The following is a 25,510-nucleotide window of genomic DNA, read 5'->3' as shown; positions in this document are numbered from 1 at the left end:
ATCCCGGAGGAACAAACGGGAATAGACAATACTGTCGAAATAGCCCCTAGATGAATTCCACCCAGTGCTTGAGAGCTGGTTTCAACAAACGGTATGCCGACAAACATTGTTGGAGTGATAGCAGGAAGTTCTAGCCCTACTGCGTCAGATGACATAGCCATAGAGTTGGACGGTTGTTCAGACATATCTAGTCTATCCAAAAGATTTCCTAGCGATTCTACAAGAACTTTCGATAATGGTAGACTAATTTCTGACGAAGAAGGATATAGGGTGATCCCAACTCCAAAATGTGATGGAGTATTAGATGGGGGATCCTCCACAATCTCTTCTATAGAAATCAATCTAGGTGGAAGAGGTAGACCGTCATGTCCTTAAAATATTTCCAGTGCTGAAGAAGGTATAGATTCTACAGCGACAGATGTTTGGGGAATAACACCTTCCAAATCAGCTGCAGATGGAGCCGGTTTAGGAATAGAAGTGTTTACCTTCACACTAGGATTAGTTCTACTGTCCTCTGGTGGCTGCGAAATGTCTTCTACAAAGGCAGGGATACCAGAAATGTTTGGAGTAACCAGAGTGTCTGAGGGTGTCGGAACACTTGTTCCAACCAGACCAGGGGACTTTGAACCGGCTAAATGAGTTCTCTTTGTCTAGAACAGTTTTGATTCTGGAGATGAAGACGGTTGACTTGAAAGTCTCTGTGAATGACGGGGTTTTGATTGACTTTCTTCCACGATTGTGGATTATTCGATCAACTAAAAATGGAGTGGGAAAATGATTCTGAATTAGATGAATTTTATAGGCTTTGACACAACTTGTTTTTTCAATTTTTAAGATTTGAGAAAAAACAAAAGATGAATCTAGATGCCTTCGATTTTTAATGAGCCTGAAGTGACAAGTGCTCAGATGGACCTTTTCCTTTAAGGAGTCTGAAAAGGAATGAAAGAGACTACTCTGGAAATCTAGACAGATGGATTACCAAACCAATCGCAAAACTGCAGAATACTTTTTACGGTACGACAGCCAATCTTCCCGAATGTTGTGTTTAGTGCATTGCGATCGATAGGGAAGCAAACACGGTTTCCTATGGATAAAGGATATAGACTATTGTGGTCTCCCAATATATAATCTATGGTACGTCAGAGCACAAGTCCATACTGGCACTTGTCATCTCAAAGAGGAGGAATCACCCAACCAACAATGAAAGCGACAGTTACCAGGGTTTACGATGTCAGAATATGTCTCTAACCTAGACTTCTAAATGTTGTGCATTAGGTTTCAAAGCATTTTTATGTTCATTGAATTTATTTTATAGTTGATCTTTCCTAAGAAATTTTCCTTTCAGGTTCACTACATGATGTAGATATACAATTCCTAAAATGCAATCTAAGATGATAAACAATCATTTAATCTTCTTTTTGCAATGAAAATCCTAGCTACTAAAGAAAGAGAGATGATATTCTTTCAACATTGAGAAGAGAGCACACACTAGATGCATTGTCCTGAATCAAACCAACAAGCAGTCTAAATGCAAATGCACATGCATATATTTGTTTTCAGCTTTCTTAATGTGTGAATGACAAGAAGAATGCTAAGTACAAATCTGAATTATCTTTTCACAACGACAGTACTAACAAATTTCTCATCAAAAACGAAAGGAAGATAATGACGAAACTTTGCTATTTTGAATTGAAAATTGCTTTCAGCACTTGAAAAACTACTAATTCAAATCAAACACAAGAGTAACTATATAATCGACCATCAAGAACAAAAGAATTCTTTTCTCTGATTGAAAATGACACTTGCAACACTTTCAAATCAAAAGATGATAGTTTGATTATGTTACTTTTTGTAAAAGAGAACTGTAAATGGCACACAATACATAAAAACATTCCCAATTCTTTGTACTATGGAGGTGGAATCATGCAAAGGAAGGGAGTTTCCACAATGGTATACTGATCATAGACAACAAAACTCCTCAATAAAGCTTAAGAGAGTGAACACAAAACCAAAATCTGAGAGCAGAAGAGGTCTTGTCTGATCAGCGCACCTACAACATAGGGACAGTGCGATGCAGCGCACCTATTGCACATGGGAGGTGCAATGCATCTAGATTCCCAAGAGGAGAAAGTGCGATGGTCGAGGGATGAGACTTCAACTTGGTTCTAGGTCATAGTTTTCCGCTTAGTTCAGAGATTTAGGCCAAGATAATGGTAGTCAGTAAATAGAAATCACAGGGGCTGATCTAATGAGGTTAGTAGAGCCACCACTAGGGAAATTAGGATGTTTGCAAATCAATTGTTCAGTTTATAAACAAAATTCGGAGATAGACTGAAGCAACATTGATCTAATTTGCACTTGCATAGCAAATGCAGTTCGAAGGCTAGCTAGCTTAACTTTAGGTTCGTCTGTAAGTTTACAAAGCAAACAAATGTAGACAAGCAAACAATCTATTCACTCCCCACTGGAGTCACCATTTCGTTATTGGGAAATCTAGTGTCTATGCAGAGCTTCTAGTCCCATTAAGATGGGTAACTATCTTAGAAACAAACAGATTAAATTTACTTTCATTTTCCTTTATGAGAAGTAGATAGGAGATATTAAAAGAATACCAACCTCGATCTTTCACTCGGTCTTTCGCTCGTCCATTCTCCTCACTGACAGGTCTTTGCCGCTTCTCCCTTGACCACTCCACTTCAAAGAGTACCTATAAAGTCAAAGCAACATAATACCTTCAAAGTGCAGAGATCTATAACCATAAACAATATAGGACTAGAAATATATTGACCGCACAAATGCATATACTATCAGACATACAAGAATGTGGAGGAAAACTTGAATAGATTTATTGATATAAAGATTAGAAGAGAGGATTAAAACCCATTGATCTAACCCAGCATCATCCTCCTAGCATGAAAGCCCTTCTTCACCTCATGAAAAGCTTAGATCACACAACACTATGATGTTCCACCAAGAAACCAACAACACTTCCTTACAAGATACAAAATTCCAGCCTTTGGATCTTTGGGATGAGGGATCCATATATAGATGATTGCAAGGAGGCGAGTTAGCTTCTGGGATTTTGATTAGTGTCCTCTCTCTGATAGTTCTTGATTCCGCTTGGATATTCATGATCTCTTACTCATCCCTGGGCGAATTTAGAGAGGCAAGTGTCACATGAGAAGTTTTTGGAAGATTCCATGACGATCCACCTTGCAAACTGTCTCTGCCATTTGTCTACTCTCGCCCATCACACCGTACAAAAGGGCTTTCCAATATGCATCGCACCGTTTACACTGAGCAGGTGAGATGCATCACACCCTCTGCACTGGGAAGTCTCTATGCAGAGCTGCTAGTCCCACTAAGATGGGTAGCTATCTTAGAAACAAACAGATTAAAGTTAATTTCGTTTTCCTTTATGAGAAGTAGATAGGAGAGAATCAAAGAATACCAACCTCGATCTTGCGCTCGGTTCTTCGCTTGTCCCTTCTCCTCACCAATAGGTCTTTTCCACTTCTCCCTTGACCACCCTACTTCAAAGAGTACCTGTAAAGTCAGAGCAGCATAATACCTTCAAAGTGCAGAGATCTATAATCATAAACAACATAGGACTAGATATATATTGACCATAGAAATGAATATACTATCAGACATACAAGAATGTGGCAGAAAAATTGAATATCTTTATTGATATAAAGATTAGAAGAGAGGATTACAACCCATTGATGTGACTCAGCGTCATCCTCCCAGCATGAAAGCCCTTCTTCACCTCATGAAAAGCTTAGATCACCCAACACTATGATGTTCCACCAAGAAACCAACAACACTCCCTTACAAGATACAAAATTCCAGCCCCTGGATCTCTGGGATGAGGGATCCATATATAGATGATTGCAAGGGGGTGAGTCAGCATCTGGGATTTTGATTAGTGTCCTCTCTCTAATAGTTCTTGATTCCACTTGGAGATTGATGATCTCTTAGTCATCCCTAGGGGAATTCAGAGAGGCAAGTGTCACAGGAGAAGTTTCTGGAAGATTCCATGATGATCCACCTTGCAAACTGTCTCTGCCATTTGTCTACTCTCACCCATCACACCCTATAGAAGGGCTTTCCAATATGCATCTCACCCTTTACACTGAGCAAGTGAGATGCATCACACCCTCTACAATGGGCAGTCTGTATGGTCTAGCTTTGACTAGTTCTGAGCAGTTATCTATGGAGAAATCTTGGGAGATGATGTAATCATCTGACATTGTTCCTTTAGGGTGTGAAGCAACACTTTTAGGGACTTAGGATCCCTTGGTTTATGGACATGTATGATTGGGGTTCCAGTGCCCAAAAATGTCTATAACAATATCGAGATCAGGATTTATGGGTGTGAGCTGCCTCCCTTTAAACTTCCAAAATACCTTCCCATGAGATTATTTGCCCTGGAGTACTACAGTAAAATGATCAACTCTGATGAAATCCAATTTATGAAGGCTAAGAAGAAAGCTCGGTTAAGGATAAAGAATCACCTATGCCCATTTATTTGTAACAATAGAAACGTAGGAAATGAGGCAGAGGAAATCCTTGAGAGAATGAGATTGAAAAAGAGTTTCATCTAGCTTGATGATCCTCATAGCTTCATTTGTGATAGAAGGCAAAAGCATAAGCTATCCCCCTACATCCATCATAGGATTCCAGAGATAGAACAGTATGAAAATCAAAATGAATGGGTGGAAGGAACACCTACAGAACAAGATAGTACATAAGTTGAAGTAGAAAATGTTATGAAATATTTGGAGAAAACACTTAATCTGGATTCCTTTGTACAGGTGCTTGAAGAATCTTCACAAAGACCAACATAAGAGCATAGTGCACAGACATCAGGACAACCAGATACTTTAGGCCAGGGAAAAGATTTAGGATCACAGAGCATTTCTAAGGAGTTGACCCAAACTAATAGAAACATGGGAAACCCTCCAGTATTGCAGACTCCTATTAATGAGGAGTGAATTCAAAAATGCGGTAGGAATGAGACTAGCCCCTCTAAATTGCCATTGGACCAAGTATATGTGAAGAGGCAGAGATTGAATCCTTTGTCCAAGCAATAATATGAAGAGACAAGAAGTGACACAATGCAGACAACAGTAGCAGGGGATACACCATCTACCTCTCAAACATAAGCACTAAGTAGGCAGCAAAGTGTAGAAGTGTCATCACTAAGGACAGTTTCAGAGCAGAGTCAGGATTTGAAGGAAAAGTATAAAGAGATTCAGGATAGCAATGAGTAGCTCAAAGCTCAAACCTATGCCAAATATCTGAAAATGGCTCCTACAAATAAGACAAGGTTGATGTCATCCTTTGACATCAAAGAGGGAAATATGCACATGAGCTTTTTGAAGCCAACAGTACAATAGCAAAAGACCATGGCTGATTACATAAAAAGAAATTTTGAAGTTCTCACCAGAGACATCCACCCAATTGATCAGATTGAACTCCATAAGCAAACAGGTGAGATGGTATATTCCACATTGACCGGTAAAGCCATCACTACACATCAGTTGCAGAATTCTCTGAGTAATACTATAACACAGTTACAGTTGGAAAAAGCATCTTCTTAGGCTAAGGACACCCAGATAAAATCATTGGAAGAGATGGTGATTGAATTGGGACATGATCCCAAATATGTTAAAGCAGCTGAAAGTTTGATAAAGAAAAAGAATGAGGACATTGCTTGACTCAGGAAACAACTTAAACTCCCTCCTCTCATACATCCAAAAACTACAAAAGTAATTGAGAAACAAAATGATAAAGAACTTATGGACTTGATCCTTAATTTGAATGAGCAGCTGAAAGAAATAGAGCAAGAACTATAAAAAGCTTTGTAGTCCAAATAGGGCAAGCCAACCACTATTGCAACATCTTTGGCACCAAATATTCCCCTAGTAATAGCTCTGCCAGTAACAACAACAACAGGTACATCAGAAGCAGCATCAACTTCAACAAAGAAAATAGAGGACTTAATAAATTCTATGGAGGAAATGAAAATCCAAGCAACTGAAATAAAGAAACTGAAAGAAATAGTTACCGGCTTCGAAAGAAATTATGAGCTATCACAGATTAATTATACTGAAGAAGAGAGAAAAAATAGAAGAATGACTGAAAGAATCAAGACATTAGAAAAGGACTTAACATGGGAAAAGCGTTTAAGAGATATTAGAGAGATATTATGGACCAATATCATTGATTCTCTCAATGATATTTGGTCTACTATTCAGATCATTTGTGAACAAACAGAGTTACTTAAACTAGCTACAAAGGCTATACAAAATACCAGGGAAGAATTGGGAGAGAAACTTGAAGAGGCAACCCAATTGATCAACTTATTGAATAGAAAAAGCAAGCAACAACTGGAAAAATGTGATATCAAGGATCGAACTGGTACTATCCTTGAAATTAAGAAAGTTCTTACTAAGAAGAACTTAATGCCGAACCTAGAAAGAAGATGTCAAAGCATTCAAGAAGACATAAATGATCTTATGGTAAAATATGACATTCTAAGAGATAAAGGACTTCCAAGTCCACTGGTCATAAATGAGAAGCTAATGACTCATGAGGAATACATTGAGAAACTACACAAAAAAACCAAAAGTCAAGCCAGCTCGTCCATAGTGAAAGCACTACCTACAGGAAAAGTGTAGTATGATGGTTTGGAAAATATTTTCTATATTGAGCATGAAGTGAAGCACATGTTCACAGTCCAGCCCAATTTTGGAAAATACACTGAAGATAATGAAATATACAGGAAATTAATTAGGATGAATATACCAAATGAAGAATGGTGGACCAACATGACCAATATCCTATAATTTACTATGGTAACTCAGAGGTAAATAGAAAATATTTACTAAGGTAAAGTCCACTAAATAGGTAAAGAGTATCAGGAATAGGTAAAGAGTATCAGTAGGGAAAAGTAAGCAAAGATCTAGCACACAATTACTACAGAAACAGCAAGAGGTAAATCCGAGTTTCAACCTCCAGCTCTTCCATAAATAAAGGGAAAACAACAATCAGTTTTACATTTGTCTCTATCTTTTTGTAAAAGATATTTTGTATTCCCTAGAATATATCTCATGTAGTTATGAGATATTTTGATGTAATTTTTGTATAAATACTTCTCCATTCAAAGTATTGTGTGCAGATTATATAACATCTCTGTAAATCTATGCTATCAAGTTAAGAAAGCTTTTGTACTCAAATCTGGATTTTTGCTGGAAAAGGAATGAAAGTTGAGGGCATTTCATCAGATTCTCGTGTAGTATAATTACAAATAAGTATTCTGTCCTTGTGATTTTATGCGTTTTCTATATGTTTTAATGTTTCATGCATCTTAAATCTAAATGGTAAAATAGTCAAAGTGTATCAGAATTAGATTTATTTCTCTCTGCTATCAACAGTCTACCATTTATATGTTTTCTTCTAAACTATCTCAATAAAGGAATTCTTAACTGCTCCTCTATCCCTATAGTTTTTCTTTAATAAGTCCCTAGTATTGGATTCTTAATTGCCCTCTACTAGGTGACCTATCTTCCCTTACTCTTTATAATCTTAACTTGAGGATTCTTAATTGCCCTCTAGTTTTGAGCAGAAATATCATCCATTCGAGCTCCAAAGTTTGTTTTTATTCTATTGTCCTGCCTGTTGAGCTCATACCTCAACAATTTGACTTGGTCCAGTGAATTATCCCTGATTGACTCCATAGCCCAATGGCCTAAAAGCATAGTTTTCCCATTTGTTTCAGAACTCCCACACTCTCAAATAAAACAACCTTACTGAATATTAATACTACCCTAAAATCTTTTCAAACATACTTAAATCATAAAGAGAGAGCCTTCTCGAGACTTAGGTGGGCTAACACCAGAGTCTAAAAGTTTGTTTGTAGTTACCTTGTATCCTTTCCTTATTTTAATAACTTCTAAGGAATATCCGCGTGATAATAGGCACTACCATCACAGATGGGTTGGAAGATCCATGAGATGGATGTGAAAACTGCATTCCTCAATGGCCAGATGGAGGAAGAGGTGTATATAGAGCAACCGGAAGGTTTTGATACCTTCGATCATGAGTCGCATGCATGCTGACTCAATAGAGTGTTGTATGGACTGAAACAAGCACCTCGTGATTGGTACACCAGGATAGACAACTACTTCACCGGGTTGGGCTTCACAAAGAGTGAAGCGGATGCGAACCTTTACCACATTGTGGTGAAAGGTAAGTCGTTGATCATCATACTTTATGCTGATGATCTCATATTGATTGGTGATGATCAGTTGACTGTGTCTTGCAAGGAGGACCTTGCAAGAGAATTTGAGATGAAAGACATGGGTCTCATGCATTACTTCCTTGGCATGGAAGTGTGGCAGAAGGATGGGGAGTTTTTTGTGTCTTGGCAAGTATGCCAACGAGATACTCAAGAGATTCCAAATGGAGAAGTGCAATACCATGCAGACTCCTCTAGCAGGTAACTGGAGGAAGGAGGTTGCTACTTCAAGAGAAGTGGTAGAGGCTACTGTGTATAGGCATCTTCTGGGTTCAGTGATGTACTTAGTGAGCACATGACTAAATTTTTGTTATGTGGTGAACCAGCTGAATCAAGTGATGGTTCAGCCTACCAAGATGTTTTTCAAGGTGAAAAATCATGTATTGAGATACCTCAGAGGCACATCTTAGTATGGATTACGGTACAGACAAATAGAGGGAGTGAAGCTACAGGGCTTCACTGATGCATATTAGGTAGGGAGTCGATCAAATCAAAAGAGAACATCAGGAGGGATTTTCAACCTTGGCTCAACAGCAGTTTCTTGGTACAACAGGTAATAAAGGTCGATTTCACTCATCTCGAAATAGGCAAAATACATGGTTGCAAGTCAGGCAGCATGTGAGGCCATCTGGATGCGGAAATCCTAGTTGGTTTCTTTGATCAGAGGATGGATCCAACTGCGATCTATTGTGATAATCAAAGTTGTATCAAACTCTTTGAGAATCTAGTATTTCATGATAGCTCCAAGCACATCAACATCTGGTATCATCATCTCAAATACTGTGTAGCGAGGAGGATCATGTTGTTGGAATATATTTCGATAGAGGAGCAAGATGCTGACATTTTGATAAACGCATTGTCAAAGTGTAAATTCGAGCTCCATAGAGACAGGAATGAGGTGGCAGATAATCCCTTTCTTGTTGAGAGGGAGTGTTTAAATATGCAAACAAGAATATTCCAATTTAATTTTTCCTTGAATTAATTGTGAATTAAAATCGAATTTAGTCTTAACAACTACTTGGAAATAATTAATTATTTTAAATTAATTAGTTGGATAAATTCAAGTTAGAAGTCTTTCTGAAGTCATGCAAGAGGTATCCCTTAAATTAAGGAGATAAGATTGAGTTATATTTGAGTTGGAATTAGTTAACTCAGTTTACTAAGTTAAGTCCAGGTAAATTAGTTCCAAACTATTTGAGGAACTAATAGTGAGTTAATAGTTAGTCGATGCATTAATGCACTCAACTAGTGCTACTCCAGTTAACTGAATATTCCTTCATCAGAAACTCATGCATGTCTATTGTGAGAAAGACCCACTTGAGATTAATGTTCAAGGATAGTGTAATATCAGTTGCATGTGTTTTCTCACAGAGAAAACTGCACACAGTCAAGGATTCATCCTTGAGGATTGCATAGTTTTGAAGGATTCTTTTCCACTTGGTAAGAGGTAAATCATCCACAGGGAATAGCACAAGGAAATAGGAGCTTGGAGGGCAGAGAGGAAGTTTGGAGAGAAGCCAAGATTACCTATGAGCATCTTTGACGATTGTACTTTGAGCTGGCTAGCTGTGAGAGCTAAGGCTTTGTATAACTCCTATGCATTTCCACCATGTATGATAATACAATAGTGTGGGGTTTTTAGCTAAGGCTTTCCCCAATGTATTTTCATGTGTATTGTGCCATTGATTCTTCTTCTTCTGGTTATATTGTTCAGCACGATCTTTAAGCTTCTACAAATTGATAGTAGAAGTAGGTTATAGTATTCTGTTTTGATATATATTGCATTATCGGGTTAACTTATCACATATTTTCTACACATTGTAATACCAAGAGTTCCAAACACTTAAAGAGGATTGTGAGAGGGAGAGTATGGGACAATAGCCAAATGTTGGCGAAATGAATATGAAATTCCTAAAATAGATTATTAATTATTTCTACCTCATGGAGTTGACCATGATTGGTATTGAGATGAAGTGAAAGTTATCTTCCTCAACATGCCTTGTATATCTCTCTACTACTATATTTTGGTACTGCCTATGAGCTCTTCTAGCTCAGTGGATCGAAGGGAAGAACTTCTCCCTAGATGTGGTTCATCACAGTCAAGGTTCATCACAATTCATCACCTATCCCACACTTAGCCATTAAAACTTCCGGACCGAGAAACTTGCTTCACCAGGCCTTTTATGAACTGCACACTATGCAGTCTTAGCCCTCTAAGATGTGAGATTGTTTCTTGTCACTATGCAATGCATATTTCCTGCCTCCCAAGACTATGACATTGATAATTTCTCTTACCAAAGATTAGGTCTTTAACTTCATAATTGTGTAGTGAGGTCCTCCATCCCGGCTTGAACTGTGCACTTCACATATTCACGCATCAAGGCCATCCCTTAAGTACTAGAATTGCATAGATGCATAGAATCCAATGCTCCCTTGACTCCCAAATCTATATAGTTGGCTCTCCTAGTGTCCATTCCCTCAACCTGACACCACTGGATGTAGAAATTGTGTATTCTTGTCCTTTAGGCCTATCGGCCGGATAAGTCGTTCTTGTGGACAAGACTAATCTCCCTAGTATCTAATGATATCTAGAAACAAGCAAACCAACCAAATTCTATCATTCTCTAAATATGCAATTTATAAGTAAAGGCAAACGAGTGTTTTAGGCCTACCTCGGGTCCAGTGCAAGTTTGTGGAAGCCACGCTCCATTGATCCGAATGAGTTCCCTTGTAAAGAATTTGTAAACACAAACAAGCACACACATTAAATAGCACCTGAAAAGCCAATATAATAAAGCACATTTATCATGATGATCAAGGAATTCATGAAACGAATCACATAAGACAATTTGTTGACAAAAATGAATCTGATTGTATTAACTTTAATCAAAGAAGAACTTTACAACCTTGGTGCCTTCATGTTGTACAAGCTCCTCCCAGGGTCCAGCAAGAATCTCCTCTACTTTGACAAGTTTCACTCTCTTCCCAATGAAGCCAAAAGGTATGTAATCTCTCCTCTCAAGCTTAACTAGGAAGTCTGAATTTCAACAACATTTACCCTCAAAAATTTTTAGCTTCTAACCTCCCTAGCAACCAGCCCAATGCCTTAATTTATAGTGCAATGGAGGGAAGTTACTAGGTCCACCTTCAAAGGGATAAATCCCTCCTTCAAAGGGATAAGCTTCTCTCATCAAGGGATTAGCTCCTTTAGTTTTGGGATGCATGAACAACCTAGGAGCGAACCATCCACGTTAAGATTCCTTCTAGAATCATCCAGAATTAACCACAAGTGAGTTTTTAAGAATAAACTTGCGCCTTTTTTACTTTCACAGGGCTCCGCACCCACTCCTTTAGAGACAGAGCAGGTAAGTACACAGGTAACATGAACAAGGGGTGTGGGACCACAGGTAATAGTAAGAGAAAGTGCGTAACCAGAGATTTATTGATTTTTAAAGTCTTTCTCTCATTTCTAAAGCTTGACATGAAGGGCTTAGGTTTGAGATTTGCTAAGGAGGACAGTATGAATGATGATAAACCCATACTAACTGCAAATAGTCATGGTGACAATATTTTGTGTAACAGATTGCCCCCTAAAGTGCGAAGTCTGTAGTAGATGAGGATTTCATTTATCATCTAAGAAGAGTGAATTACTTTTTCATTTCGAGGATCATCTTGTGGAGAGCCCGGTTGGAACCTCGAAAAACATTCAATACAAAATATATATATGAGATCATATCATCGCTGAGGTAGGCATTCCCATAGTCATATCAAAACTGACTAGAAAACTAACTATTGCTCTGATATAGGAATGATCTTGTAATACATCACAAATATTGACACATGTAGACACAGTATGGACGCAGCCATCCGTTTATGAATAGTCGACTGTATAATGAATACAAAATTCCTCGCAACTTGGATGGTGGAAACTGGATCCAGGGTCTTGATTTTTACTTCCCGAAATAGTACGATTCTATCCATGTGAATGAATGTGTCGAAGTCGAACATGGTAGAAACCACTTGATTACCAGTCAATGATATAAACTATTAACAAGTGTGAGAGAAACCACCAATAATGTCAATGGCTCTCAAAGTACTTAGTACAATCCATGAAATGTGAATAGATGTGTTAATGCCGAACATGTCAAGGAATCCTTTGATAGAAGGTCAATGATGCAACCTATTGTCGAAGGCGAGAAACCTACCATTGAGGCATGCATATCCCAAGGTACTAACGATTTCTAGATCATCTTTCTAGAGAATGAGCTGAAGTCGATAGAAAGCGATCCGTCGTAGGCAAGCCCACAATACGAAATCATAGATCAAGTTTGAAGAAATATAGTTGCAAGGACAGACTCAGGGATGGTCAAGATGGATGACAGATATTTTGTAGATGAATGTTTTATTTGCACTGACCTCTTGAACATATAACGACACAACAGATGTTTTGGTGACAATTGACCCAAATTTTATACCTAGAAACTGGCTGAAGACTTTCAATATGGTTTGATCAACTGTTAAGCAAAGGATTTCCCAACCCAAGTGAATAAAAAGTGTCGTGTTCAAGAGCGGTTAAATGTTTTTCTGAGACACAAAGTATGAAAAACAGGCTCATTTTTCTCTCTTTTCCCGCACCATTTCTGGCAAGTACCTCTTTATTTTTAACAAGCTTGAGGAGGATAACATTTTCTTGATTATAAGTTCATCCTTCAGATGAGTCCAACTTAGTTTAAATTCGAACCCTAAGAAGAAGTGGTCCGTTCCTGTTCGTAATTGAACCGGTCCTTTACTTCTAAATTTTAACGAGTCCAGTATAGGAGAAACTCGGCGTTTTTCAATTTTAGAGAGTCTAAAAAAACTTAAGAAAACTCCATGGTTGTCCTTTTTCGTAAATTTGTGTATCCAAAGCCCGAAAAAGTATAAAATAATACTTGAGAGAACCGCTTGATCATTACAACCAACGAGTACTTTTCATTATTAGTGCCTCTGATCCAAAAAAATAAAAAGCGATCAATGACACGTCCTTTTATAACCAATATCGAATTTGAAATGACAAAAATCCGGCAATATTTTCATGTTTTTACAGTCAGAAAAGTGTTGTAAGTGGACCGTCTTTTTAGTTCAGTTTTAATGAGTTTAAAAAGAAAAACTCGGCAATCTTTTCATGTTTTAGGAGTCAGAAAAGAGCTTAAAGGTGACTCTAATGTTTTTTGTCGAAAATGACCAATTTTGCCTGAAAGTCCATTATCCTGCACAAAAACTCAAACATTACTCATACCTATTTAACATAGATAAAAATGCTTCAAAGTTACTTCTTTAAAGTGAAAAATAAACAAATTAACAACTCATTTATTCAAAAAAGCTTCTAAAAAGGACTTTTGTAAATTCATTTTTACCGTTTGACTTCAGAGTGAGAAAAGAGGGCTTTTGGTCAGAAACTTCCCGTGAATATTGCAGAAAATCAGTTTGTTGGAATCGAACGTTGTCTCCTCCAGGTAATCCACATCATCTTACTCTTTCATTTCATCCGTTTGAAAATTGCTTTTAGGGTTTTATTTTGTTTTTTAGGAAACTTTTAGGTTAAAAACCCACGCGCGAGGGTCCGCAGGCATAGCATAGGAAACCTATGGACCCTGAATTTTTTGTAAAGGGAAAAAGGTCAGGGGTCCACACCTACGTGAAGGCAAAGTGCGGACCCACGCACTGTCTCTAACACAGAGGGTGCGGTCCCCGCAGGAAAAGTTTTTAAACCTAAATTTTTCAAATTCCACCCAAAAATTTTGATTTTAAATATTCTAATCCACTTTTTTACTGAATGTAGAGTATACATCACGCTTGATTGGTGGGAATGGGAGCATGAGAATGTAGATCTTGCCACGATTAATCATCAACCTTCGATTGATGCATTGAAGGCATGCGGTTTATCGAAATTTTGGGCCATACCTGGCATGAGGGCCCAGGTGGACTTTTTGCAGTGGGTGGTAGACAGGTGGAACATACAGGACTAGTGCTTCTTTATTGGTGGCCATAAGCTCAAAATGGAGCCAGAAGACATTGATTTTTTGACTGGTTTTCCTAAGAGAGGTGAACATTTGACTCTATTCGAGACTAGGCCAGGTGGCTAGTCTGTCGATAGCCTCCGGCTATAGTTCTGTAATGACCAAACTAGAGACAAAGGGATAGATATCAAAACCATCTCCCGTCCTGAACTCAAAGTGATTGCATTTACTGTTACCAGGCTCTGCAGAAGCGCAACACTACATGTGGCCACTGGATCCCAAATGCGGATGGCAGTAGACTGCTTTCGAGGCACCATCTTCAACTGGTGCGAGGCTGTGTTGGCTAATATGAAAGACCAACTGACTAGAGAAAAAAACGAACAACTGAAGACCTTTGGATATGGTTCTTTAGTTGTGAGTTTGGGTCTAGAGAGGGTCCCAATGTTGGTCCCATAGCATCTTACCGTTGCAGCTAGACTTCCCCGAGAGCCCAAACTAATGCGTTGGGCTGCAGTTATGGCCCGCCATCCTGAGGAGGGAACAAAAGTCGTTCAATTTACTCCTCAGTATTTTCATTGGTTGGAGAACAAAGTATTTGCTATTCAGGATTTTCCTTATGCTGGGGTAGATTATCGTGGTGACCCAGACATGGCTCTTCCACCAGGAGAGCAATGGGATGACTCAGGTAAAATCATTTTCAACATTTTCTAATTTATTTATTTTTTTGTTTTTTATTTTGTCCCAAAATTGATAGTAAAAAGTTTCAAATGCAGATGTAGGTCTACGGTGACCAGCTACTCTCTAGGCTTATGAGAGGAAACAACCAGCTGCAGCAGCACCAGCCCCACGGGGCGAATCTATAGAGACCTTGGCCAAATTAGAGAGCCATCTAGAGCGTTTGACAGCAGACATTCCAGAGACTAGCATAGATGACATTCCTCTTAGGCTACAACGCTATGTGATTGAGGTCCCAGGACCTTTCAGGAGGTTCCTTTGTAGGATGGCCCGTATAGTGGTTTCTTATCGTGATCATCACCAATGATAGGATGATCGCCTGTTGTAGACACATATGACATTTTTTTCTTTTTGTAATATCATTTTTGTCGATCATAAGGTGTTTTTCAACCTATGATCGAAGATAATGTATATTTGACACACTTCTATGCTATACTATATCACTATTACCGGCTTATCTTGTAAAACATGTTATGGAATGTTTTTAAATTTACTTGTATGATTATTGCAAATGTCTACTTAACATTAGAGAAGCAATTGCATCTGCTAATGTATTTAGATATCTTGGAATATACTGATATTCAATATAGTCAAATTCATGTTCCAAGAGACGAACTCTCAAAAATAATCTCAATAACATTGGATTTCTAATGGCATATACTCTATTAAGCTGTAACACAACGAGTTCAAAATCTAACCTCACAATCAAACTCTGAATCCCAAATGAGATGGATTCAGATAATAACTCAGTCACTACACTATACTCTGCAATGTTGTTCATTGTTTGACCGAGGCTTACCCCATGCATAGATACCAACTTGTCAGAGGGCAAATAGATGACCCAAGTTGCAGAAGAAATGTTTTGTGTATTATGACAAGCACCATCAGCGAAAACAATGTGTGCTTGGAGAGACGTCGACATCTGCAATATCAAGAGTAAAATCAAGATAAGCAGGAATAATGACAAAAAACACTCTCTAAGCTAAGCACACTTTTTAATCTAAAACACACCAGCTAGAAATAAAACTAACCTAACTAAAAATCTCCACACCCGGATTTAAGCATAATATATTTTCAGGTAAAGACCATTTCTGGGTTTACCTAAAGAGACCTTGTCAAAGTCTACCAATTCATAGGCCCCTTTTGTCAGCTTTCGCTTAACAACATAAGGACCATGCCACATGGGTACGAATTTTGTAGCGCCTAATTTATCATTTTCTTCGTCGTACAATAAGACTAGGTCTCCTTTTGAAAAATTACGAGGGGTAACATTTCGATCATACTGAGATTTAATACTTTTGGCATGAGCTTCGATTGCTAGTGCAGCATCTCTTCGATTCTCATCTAGCTGAGCCAAGTACAATAAACATTTTTCCTCTTCGGAAGTGGCTGGAAGTAATTCTATGGCCATTTGCAATGACGAGATTTCTCATTCAATGGGTAACACAGCTTCCAAACCATAAACTAGTTGGAAAGGAGTGAAACCGGTTGACGTTTTTACTGAGGTTCGATACGCCCAAAGCGCTAAATATAGCATGTTATGCCAATTCGACCTATGAATCCCAATGATTCATCGGGTCATGATGACTAGAACTTTGTTGATGGCTTCAACCAGACCATTATCCTGTAGATAATATGGAGTTGAACTATCGTGACACAAGCCAAGTTGGTCTGTAAGTTCAGTCATCATAATGTTTCGAAAATGACGCCCATGATCAGTGATAATCGCTTGTGGAACACCAAACCTAGCAATTATATGATTGAACACGAAAATCGTAGTAGTTTTTCCGTCTGCCTCAAATGTAGGCATCGCCTCGGCCCACTTCGTAAAATAATCATGGCTTCAGCCAGACCATTAGCCTGTGGATAATATGGAGTTGAGCTATCGTGACGCAAACCAAGTTGGTCTGTAAGCTCAGTCATCATAATGTTTTGAAAATGATGCCCATGATCAATGATAATAACTTGTGGAACACCAAACCTAGCAATTATATGATTAAACACAAAAATCGCAGCAGTTTTGCCGTCTGCCTCAAATGTAGGCATCGCCTCGGCCCACTTGGTAAAATAATCTACCGTAAGGATGATATACGCATGCCCCCTGGCTGAGTGAGGGTTACATGTAATAAAATTGATACTCCATTTTGCAAAAGGACTGACAACAATTATAGGGTGGTGAGGAGCAAGTGGAGCACACATCTTTTGATCAAAAATTTGGCAATTGTGGCATTTTCAAACCGCTTTAATACAGTCTTTAAACAAAGACGGCCAGAAATAGCCAGCGTGCAATATCTTTTGGGCTATGGCAAAGCCAGACATATGACCGCCACATGCTCCAGAGTGACAGTCATTTAGAACCCTTTCAGCTTCCTCATGAGTTAAACAACACTGGAAAATAGAGTGTGCCCCACGACGATAAAGTGTATCTGCAATAATTTTGAATTGTTGGGACTGGAATTGTATTTTTCGATGCTCTGATCTTGAAATTTCTGGCCGAAAGGATTGGGTCTGGAGATAAACGATGATATCTCCATACCATGGATCTAAAGTGCTAATTAGAAACAAGGATTCGTCTGCAATGGGCTCCTCCGCCACAGTTTCCGTGCTAGCATGCGGGAAATCACACATCAACTCCGCAAAAACTAAAGATTTCTTTGACTTACACTTTTCAAATTCCAAGTCAAACTCCTGCAGGATCACAATCCATTTGGAGTACTTGCCCCCTAGCAATTTTTTGGTCAAAATATAGATCATAGGGTTGCAATCGGAAATTACTGTAGTTTTGCATAGTAAAATGTAATGACGAAAATGTTGGACAGTTTGAACAGCTACCAATGATAATTTCTCCATGTGAATATTTTAGCTCAGTTGGATTTAAAGTTTGACTAAGGTAATATATCACATGTTCACTACCGAATTCATCTTCCTGAACTAACACCATTCCAATGGTGGAATGCGAGGTGACGAGATATAAGAAGTAGTCCTGGTTGTAGTTGGGAGGATGCAATAACGGTGCATGGGTCAACGCATGTTTTAGTGCATCAAAATATTTGTCAACTATCTCATCCCAAAAGAATGGAGTATTCTGCTTCAACAACCAGGTAAAACCCTTTGTGATCTCAGCATAGTTAGGAATGAATCAACGTAAAATGTTTGCTTTCCCTTGCAAACTTTGGAGTTGGCGAAGACTTGAAGGAGGAGGCAATTTGACAATAGCTTCAACCTTTGAGGGATCAACGCGAATGCCGGCTTTCGAAACAACAAACCCTAGTAACCAACCTGTTTCTATACAAAAAACATACTTGTGTGGATTCAACCTAATTCGATAATGCCTACACCTCATAAAGATTGCTCGTAAATGGATGAGATGATAAGCTCGATGTAATGAATGAGCAGGTAAATCATCAAGATAGGGTTGCACAATGTGCTTGATGTCATGAAACACATAAGACATCGCTCTTTGAAAAGTTTCCCCGGTGTTCTTGAGCCCAAAAGGTAATTTGCAATAAGCAAATGTCCCGCATGGGCAAACGAAAGTTGTTTTTGGTTGATCAGCAGGTAGAATATTTATTTTATTGTATCCAGAAAAGCCATCCATGAAAGAGAATATTTCATTGCCAGCACAATCATCAATCATTTGATCGATATAGGAGTTGGGTAATTGTCTTTTGGACAGGCTCGATTAATATCCCTATAATTGATACATATTCTTATTGTTCCTTGCTTTTTGTTAACAGGAACAATATTTGATACCCAATCCGTTAACGAAATTTGATAAATGAAACCTGCTTTAAGTAATTTTTCAACTTCTGCTTTAACAGCAACAGCTTTTCACGAGTGGATCTAACGAAAACGTTGCCGGACGGGTTTAGCATCCGGGTAAGATTTGATTTCATGAACAACAATTGCTGGGTCAATTCCTGGCATTTCCTCATATGACCAGGCAAACATGTCGCAGAATTCTTGAAATAGTGCCTTATATGTTTGAATTTCATCTTCCGTACAAGAGGCACCTATATGAATGTTTTCAACAATTCCAGGCTTAACCGAAATATCAATAGGAAAAGTTCGAAAAATGTTTCCCAAATTTAACTCGAAATCAGGATTTTTCATTGGATTCTGACGTTCCTTGACATAATCAGTTGTAAAAATAGATGAAAAATCATTTTCAAAGCAATCAATCCCAGCTAAAAATGAACATTTATGATGAAGATCCTCCCATGGTAAATCATCAACACACAGGATTTCACGAATTTTCTCATCAGTGTGAACAAGTTCGGAAAAAATTGTTGAATCTGAGTTTGATGTTGAAAGTGATTCTTCATGGACCACATTCATTAAGTCAATTTCAGTTGAAGAAGGGTCGGAAACGACTACACGACCTGATACGCAAATTTCATATGGACTCAAAGGCATAACATCACCAAATGAATCTATCTCAGATTCGAAATGTACAATCCAAGGATCATCATAAACAATAGTGTCTGATGAAATCATATGAATGGTTGCAGTAGAAGATGATGTGTTGAGAGGAGGACAAGGAAAAGTTCCTAGTAAACCAGAATCTTTAACTAGTCCTACTCCAACATCCTTATAAGGGATAGTTGTTTTGCTGACATGCTGGATACTTTCAGAAGAGGCTGGGTCGGATGAAAAGTAAGCTAGCTGGTCTATAGTTATGATCTTTTGATTATGAGGGAACTTTATAAGCTGAAAGACCGATGAAACAACAGCTGTCATAGCATAAGACCAACTACAACCCAAGAGAAGGTTGTAATCTAGAGGGACATCAACCACCTCCACATCTAGATTAATAGTTTTCCCTTCAACCCCTATAGGTAAATCCTGTAGAATGCCAAAAGGATGGAACCCACGGCCATCAAAGGCCTTTAGAATCATCAGGGATTGATTAAGTGTAGGAGAACCAAGCGATCTCCAACACTGGATCGACATAATACACGTTGAGGCTCCCTCATCAATCACAGTCCTATAACAAGGTCTGTTTTTTACTAACACTGGAATCTAGAAAGCCATTTGATGAGGTAAGCGAGGTGTACTATTTTCTAGATCGAAAATTAAAAGGTTCGAGTCCAATGTCAACAACTCCTATAGCCAACAATAGCAATTTACGTTGTGCTGGACATGATTGCAGCACCTCCAAAGCTGACATTGTTGAAGGTGAAATAGCCAAATCTTCAACAATGTTATAGTTCTGAGCTACTCTCGCATGTGGATTGAAAGCTGACTTTCGAAGTATACCCTTGGCGGGTAGTTTGATTACTAAGTCTGGGTTAGGTTTCTCGATCTATAGTGGATCGGAACTGGGAGTTGAAGTTGATGGGTTCGAATTAGAAGATTCTGCTTCCTTACCACCAACAAGACTTTTACTTCCATAATCTTGTGATAGAGTCACAATCCTAACATGGGACATCATCATTATGGGTTCTTCGGAGGCATTTGAGGAAGAACCTATCATCTCACTGTCTTGACTAGGAAAAGGATCCTTCAAAAGAGCAGGCGTTTAGGAACCTTTGACGATTTTCGCAACCTCAGCACGATGAGGGCAGTCTCTTGTAAAATGCTCTTCGTCACAAATGAGACAAGGATAACAAGGTTTTCATTTCTCATCAGTAGATTCTGTTTTTTTGGGTTTCTCTTTCGAATTTTTATCTGTTTTATTTTTCTTCTTCCCTTTATTTTTACCGCCAAATTTTGATTTGGCTGTAGATGACTCTACAACATGAATATCGGCGGAAATTTCTGCGGAAGGATCTCCTGTCGGGGAATCTGGTAAAGTTATGATAGGAGAAGAATACTTGGAAGATTTCTTCTTACTTTTGGTATTAACCATACCAATCATACCATCAGTGGCATCAAACCCTGAAGGAGCTGCAGTTATTTGATTTTGTTTAGGAAGGTCAGGGATTTTCTCGTGTAACGTACCTAACTGCATATAAACTAAGTCAAGGTACTGAGCTTATGCAATTACTTGCTCTTCAGTAACGACTCCTGCCTTAGCTACATCCTCAGTGATTTTCGGTAATAAAGATTTGACAAACCATTCCACTAAGATTTGATTCGGAATAAAAACTTTCACTAAACGTCGTCGACGTCTCCATTCATGAATGTGATCTGAAATTTAAGTGGACGTTCACTGTTTTAATGAAGTTAATAATTCCGTGCCATTGTCATATCTGACTGGAAACTGAAAATGAGTTAAAAATGAAGTAGCTAACCGACTAAAGTTATAAAAAGTGGCTTGTGGTAACTCAATGTACTACTTGGCCAGAAGACCAATTAAAGTGTGTTGAAAAAGCCTTAAATGGATTGAATCATCTGAAATGGAATTACATGCACACCAGAGGTGATAAGTCATCACATGGTTCGACGTGTCCTCTCCTGATTTGCCTTCAAACTTAGGAATATCACTAGGCAACTTATTCGGCATTTGCAGCCAAAACGGAAGATAGTTAATTGGATCATTCGTAAGGTGCGACAAGTCAGGCATGTCCAAAGTTGAAATGAATGGTAACTGACGATTAGGGTCCCTGAAACCCTGGGTCATGACACCAGCCCCAGGAGGAGGATATCCAGGATAACTAGGAATTGGAATTGCATTTGGGATATTATATCCTCCCGAAAAACTAGGATTAACCGGACGGTACTGGGGTTGTTGAGGTTGTTGATATGTATATCCAAGGTATAGTTGATACTGATAGACTGGCTATTGCACAGCAGTACCGAATTGGTACTATCCCTGGTATGGTTGATAAGCAAATTGAGGCTAACTTGTCACAACAGTACTTGGACCAGGTTTTCCTACAGGCATTTGAACCGAAGTCTGAATTGTGATTCCAGACTGAGGTAAAGATGCTTGAGGATTTGATACAGGAATAGTAGAAACCGAAGCTGTAGATACTCCAGAAGTTGGTGGGGTAGATTGAACAGATGTTGCAATAGTTGCAGTAGTCGTTTGAGGCAGAGTTTGAGGTGAAGTAGGCCTAGGCTGAGACACTACAGAAGGTGTAGAAGTTTAAATAGTAGACTGGAAAGGTTGCTGGGGTGAACCAGAAACCAAAGGTTGTCCAGTTTGAGATGACAACTGCACATTCAGTTGCAAGATCTCTTATGATTGAGATGGATCCCACACTAACTTCATTCCGGGGTATGGACCCATAGAAGGTTAAGCATATTGAGGACCATAACCGGGTTGAGGGTAGGGTTGATAATTCAAATGTACATTTCCAGCTCCTTGGACAAATGATTGACCGAAAGGTGGTTGGAAACCTTGGGTTGGGTACTGACCTTGAGGTTGATAACCTTGAAGCACGTATTGATACTAGGGTTGAACTTGAGGTTCATATTGATACTGGGGTTGACCTTGAGGTACATACTGAGTCTGGGGTTCACCTTGAGGAATGTACTGTCCCGTAGGTATGTACTGTCCTTGAGGTTGCCCCCGAGGTGGTGATTGGGTACCTTGAGGTTGCCCCCCAAGCGATAATTGAGGACCTTGAGGCTGCCCCCTAGGGGGTAACTGGCCACCTTGAGGTTGCGGATTTGGAATAGTACCTGACATCATAAGAATATCTTCTACACTCAATGGCTTAGTTCCGTTATTACCAGTTAATAACCCTTGTTCAATAGGTTGAGGAGATGCTCCTGAAAAAGTAACAGTAAGTGACTGATACCTAGAGGGAATAGAAGGACCATCATATAAAAAGGTTTCTAGATATTGAGAAAACATGGACGACAATCTTGACATATTTAATGGAGGATAATAACCCCTAGGTGTTTGGTGAAAAGGAATGCGAGGTGGTGAAAAACTTAGTCCTGGGTTTTCCAAAAAATTGGTCAATGAAAGATACCAAGCATCCCTCCTAGGTGGACTGTAAAAGATCGATTCACGCTCCCTAAGTTCTATAGCTGGTTGATTTTTAGGGATAGAGATACCTTCTTTCGGAGTAACAAGTTCTTCAATAGCAATAAGTCCAGAAGGAAGATTTTAGGTAATTACTCTTTCTACCCCAGGTGAACCAGGACCACTGGAAGTTGGAGAGGCAAATCCTAATGTTGGAGTAGCAACAGGTTCAGTTTCAGGTTTAGATATTTCAGGTTCCACAGCTAAATCACTAGTAGAAGAAAAACTACCAGTAACTTCAGAAAAAGAAACAGGTTCTAAAATATACTCTGGTGCTTGGACTTGGTAATCAAGTTGTACAACCAAAGAAGACTCTCCTTCTTCAGGTGACCCAACTCTACTATCGCTAGGAGTTACAAGGGCTTGAAGCCCTTCAAGCTGGCTCAGTGAAAACTCAAGAGGTTGGCCCCAATGTCTACGAGACTTCCTTAGTAATTTAGCCACGATTAAATATTTTAACTACTTCACACACAAACAAAGAAAAATCTCAATGAAAACCACCTAAAGTCTCTAAAGAACCAAACAATTTTGAATCACACGCCTAAAGAATCTAGGAGATCAAACCACACACAAACAATAACTTTCCGTACCGAAAACACTAGTTGGTGATGAAATCCAATGTCACATAGTTCAATACAGAAATGGCAGTTGGAACAGTTACCTCGGCAACCTGCTTAATGAATAGACTGGCACAAGTTTCTCCACTAAATCGTCTCGAGTGAGGAGAACCCCCTCGAAAATCCAAGTGAGTCTAGCCGATGTCTGCTCCAGGTACAGTGGGATCTTCCCTCCACCGTCACCTTAGGAAAGAATCCTATAGAATATGGTCACTATGGTTAGCAACGAAAACAAATATATCTGGGGGAAAAGTCTATGATCCGATACACACGCAAGGGTAGAGTAGCAAGCTCAATGCCCTTGAAGGCTCCTTGACATAATCCAAGGTTTACCAACAAGTGACCCCAGGCTCCTCGACAACAGTTAATCTGAGGTTTACCGTTTTTAATACGTGTATATCCAGTATCATTCCCAATGAGGAAGGATTGATTACCCCACTGGTTCGGACACGATCTTGTGCTTGACTCCTATAAGAGGAGCTTCCTAGAGCATAGATGTAACAATTGGAATTTATCTCCTACCGCAAGATACAACGACTTGTTTGTTTTACTATCTTGGAGAGTTAATTACTCCCTACTCCAAGATACTAGCCTAAGCTATGTTGGTGATAAAGAGCCCTAGAAATAAAAAGATTACTAGATAGATTTTACTTTAAGCGTTATTTTTCTTGTTTTTTTCTTAAGTCAAAAGGTGCGGAGATGAAAGTTATGGCGTGAAGACTCGACTCCAAAACACTAAAAATGTATTTAAGATGAAAAACAATCCTTTTCCTTCAATGAATTTCTAGCTAGAGAAAGAGTTGAAAATGAAAATGCTTGTAAAAACAAATCTTTCCTTAACAAACAAATAAAAAGAAGAACTTTTTGTCTTTTCCAATGAAATAAAAAATGAGACAACTAGTTATGCTCATGAAAATTTCCCTTTCTTTTCAAACACTCAAATACTACTAAAACAAACTTTTTCAAAAGAGATTTTTTTTATTTTTATAAACACTCAAAACTATGGAAAAATCTAATCTTGACATCTATAAATTCTAAACAACTATTTGAAGTAAAAGCTTACAAGATTTCTTTTCAAGGATCTTTTACTTAGGTATAAGCAAACTAAGGACTAATTTTTCTAGAATCACAAATCAGTCAAAAAACAACCAGCTTAATTATTTTCTTTTCTAAAAAAGTAAATCCAAAACTTTGAACACAAGTCCTTTCGAAGTTTCGCAAAGAGAAAAAACAAGATGGATTCCTCAACAAAGGCAGATTTTGCAAAATGGTCAGACTCATAAGAAGGCCAACAAAAACCAAGGTGATCTGAGGTTTCTAAGGCTTCTAAGCTCTGAGTTACTACAAGACCAAAACAAAAATCAAGCCCGGCACACAAAACTTCTAGGAATTTCACCTAAAACCCTAATGCCAATGGAATTAACCTAAGAAAAGTTCCTGACAAGTCACATGAAGATCTGGGCAGAGGCTAAAAGCACATAAACAAATCCTAAGCTGACTAAAAGAGAAAATTTTAAGTTTTTCAAAATTTTTGATAGGGTCCGTAGGCCCCCAGTATACCCAGGTGTGGTACCGCTCTTTGTGTAAAGAAAAAGTGCAGGTATGTCTGCACTGTGTTACAAGCAGAGGGTGCGGTCCTCTCCCAAAAGTACAAGAAAAATAATAATTCAAAATCTACTAAACCTACCCAATCCCACACACATCAAGCTAAAAATAGAAACAAAGATACAGTTTCTCAAGTCAAAGTAAAAGCAAAGGAAAAATAAAAAATTCAAGTCCCCAGTGGAGTTGCCATTTTGTAAGCCGGATAAGTCATTCTTATGGACAACACCGACCTCCCTAGTATCTAATGATATCTAGCGACAAGAAAACCAAACAAATTCTATCTTTCTCTAAATATGCAATTTATAATTAAAGGCAAACAAGTGTTTTA

Source organism: Pinus tabuliformis, chromosome 2_2 (assembly GCF_031772625.1).
Source record: "Pinus tabuliformis cultivar Carrire ecotype Pingquan chromosome 2_2, CPIR1, whole genome shotgun sequence".
NCBI lineage: Eukaryota > Viridiplantae > Streptophyta > Pinopsida > Pinales > Pinaceae > Pinus > Pinus tabuliformis.
This window is presented reverse-complemented; position numbering follows the sequence as displayed.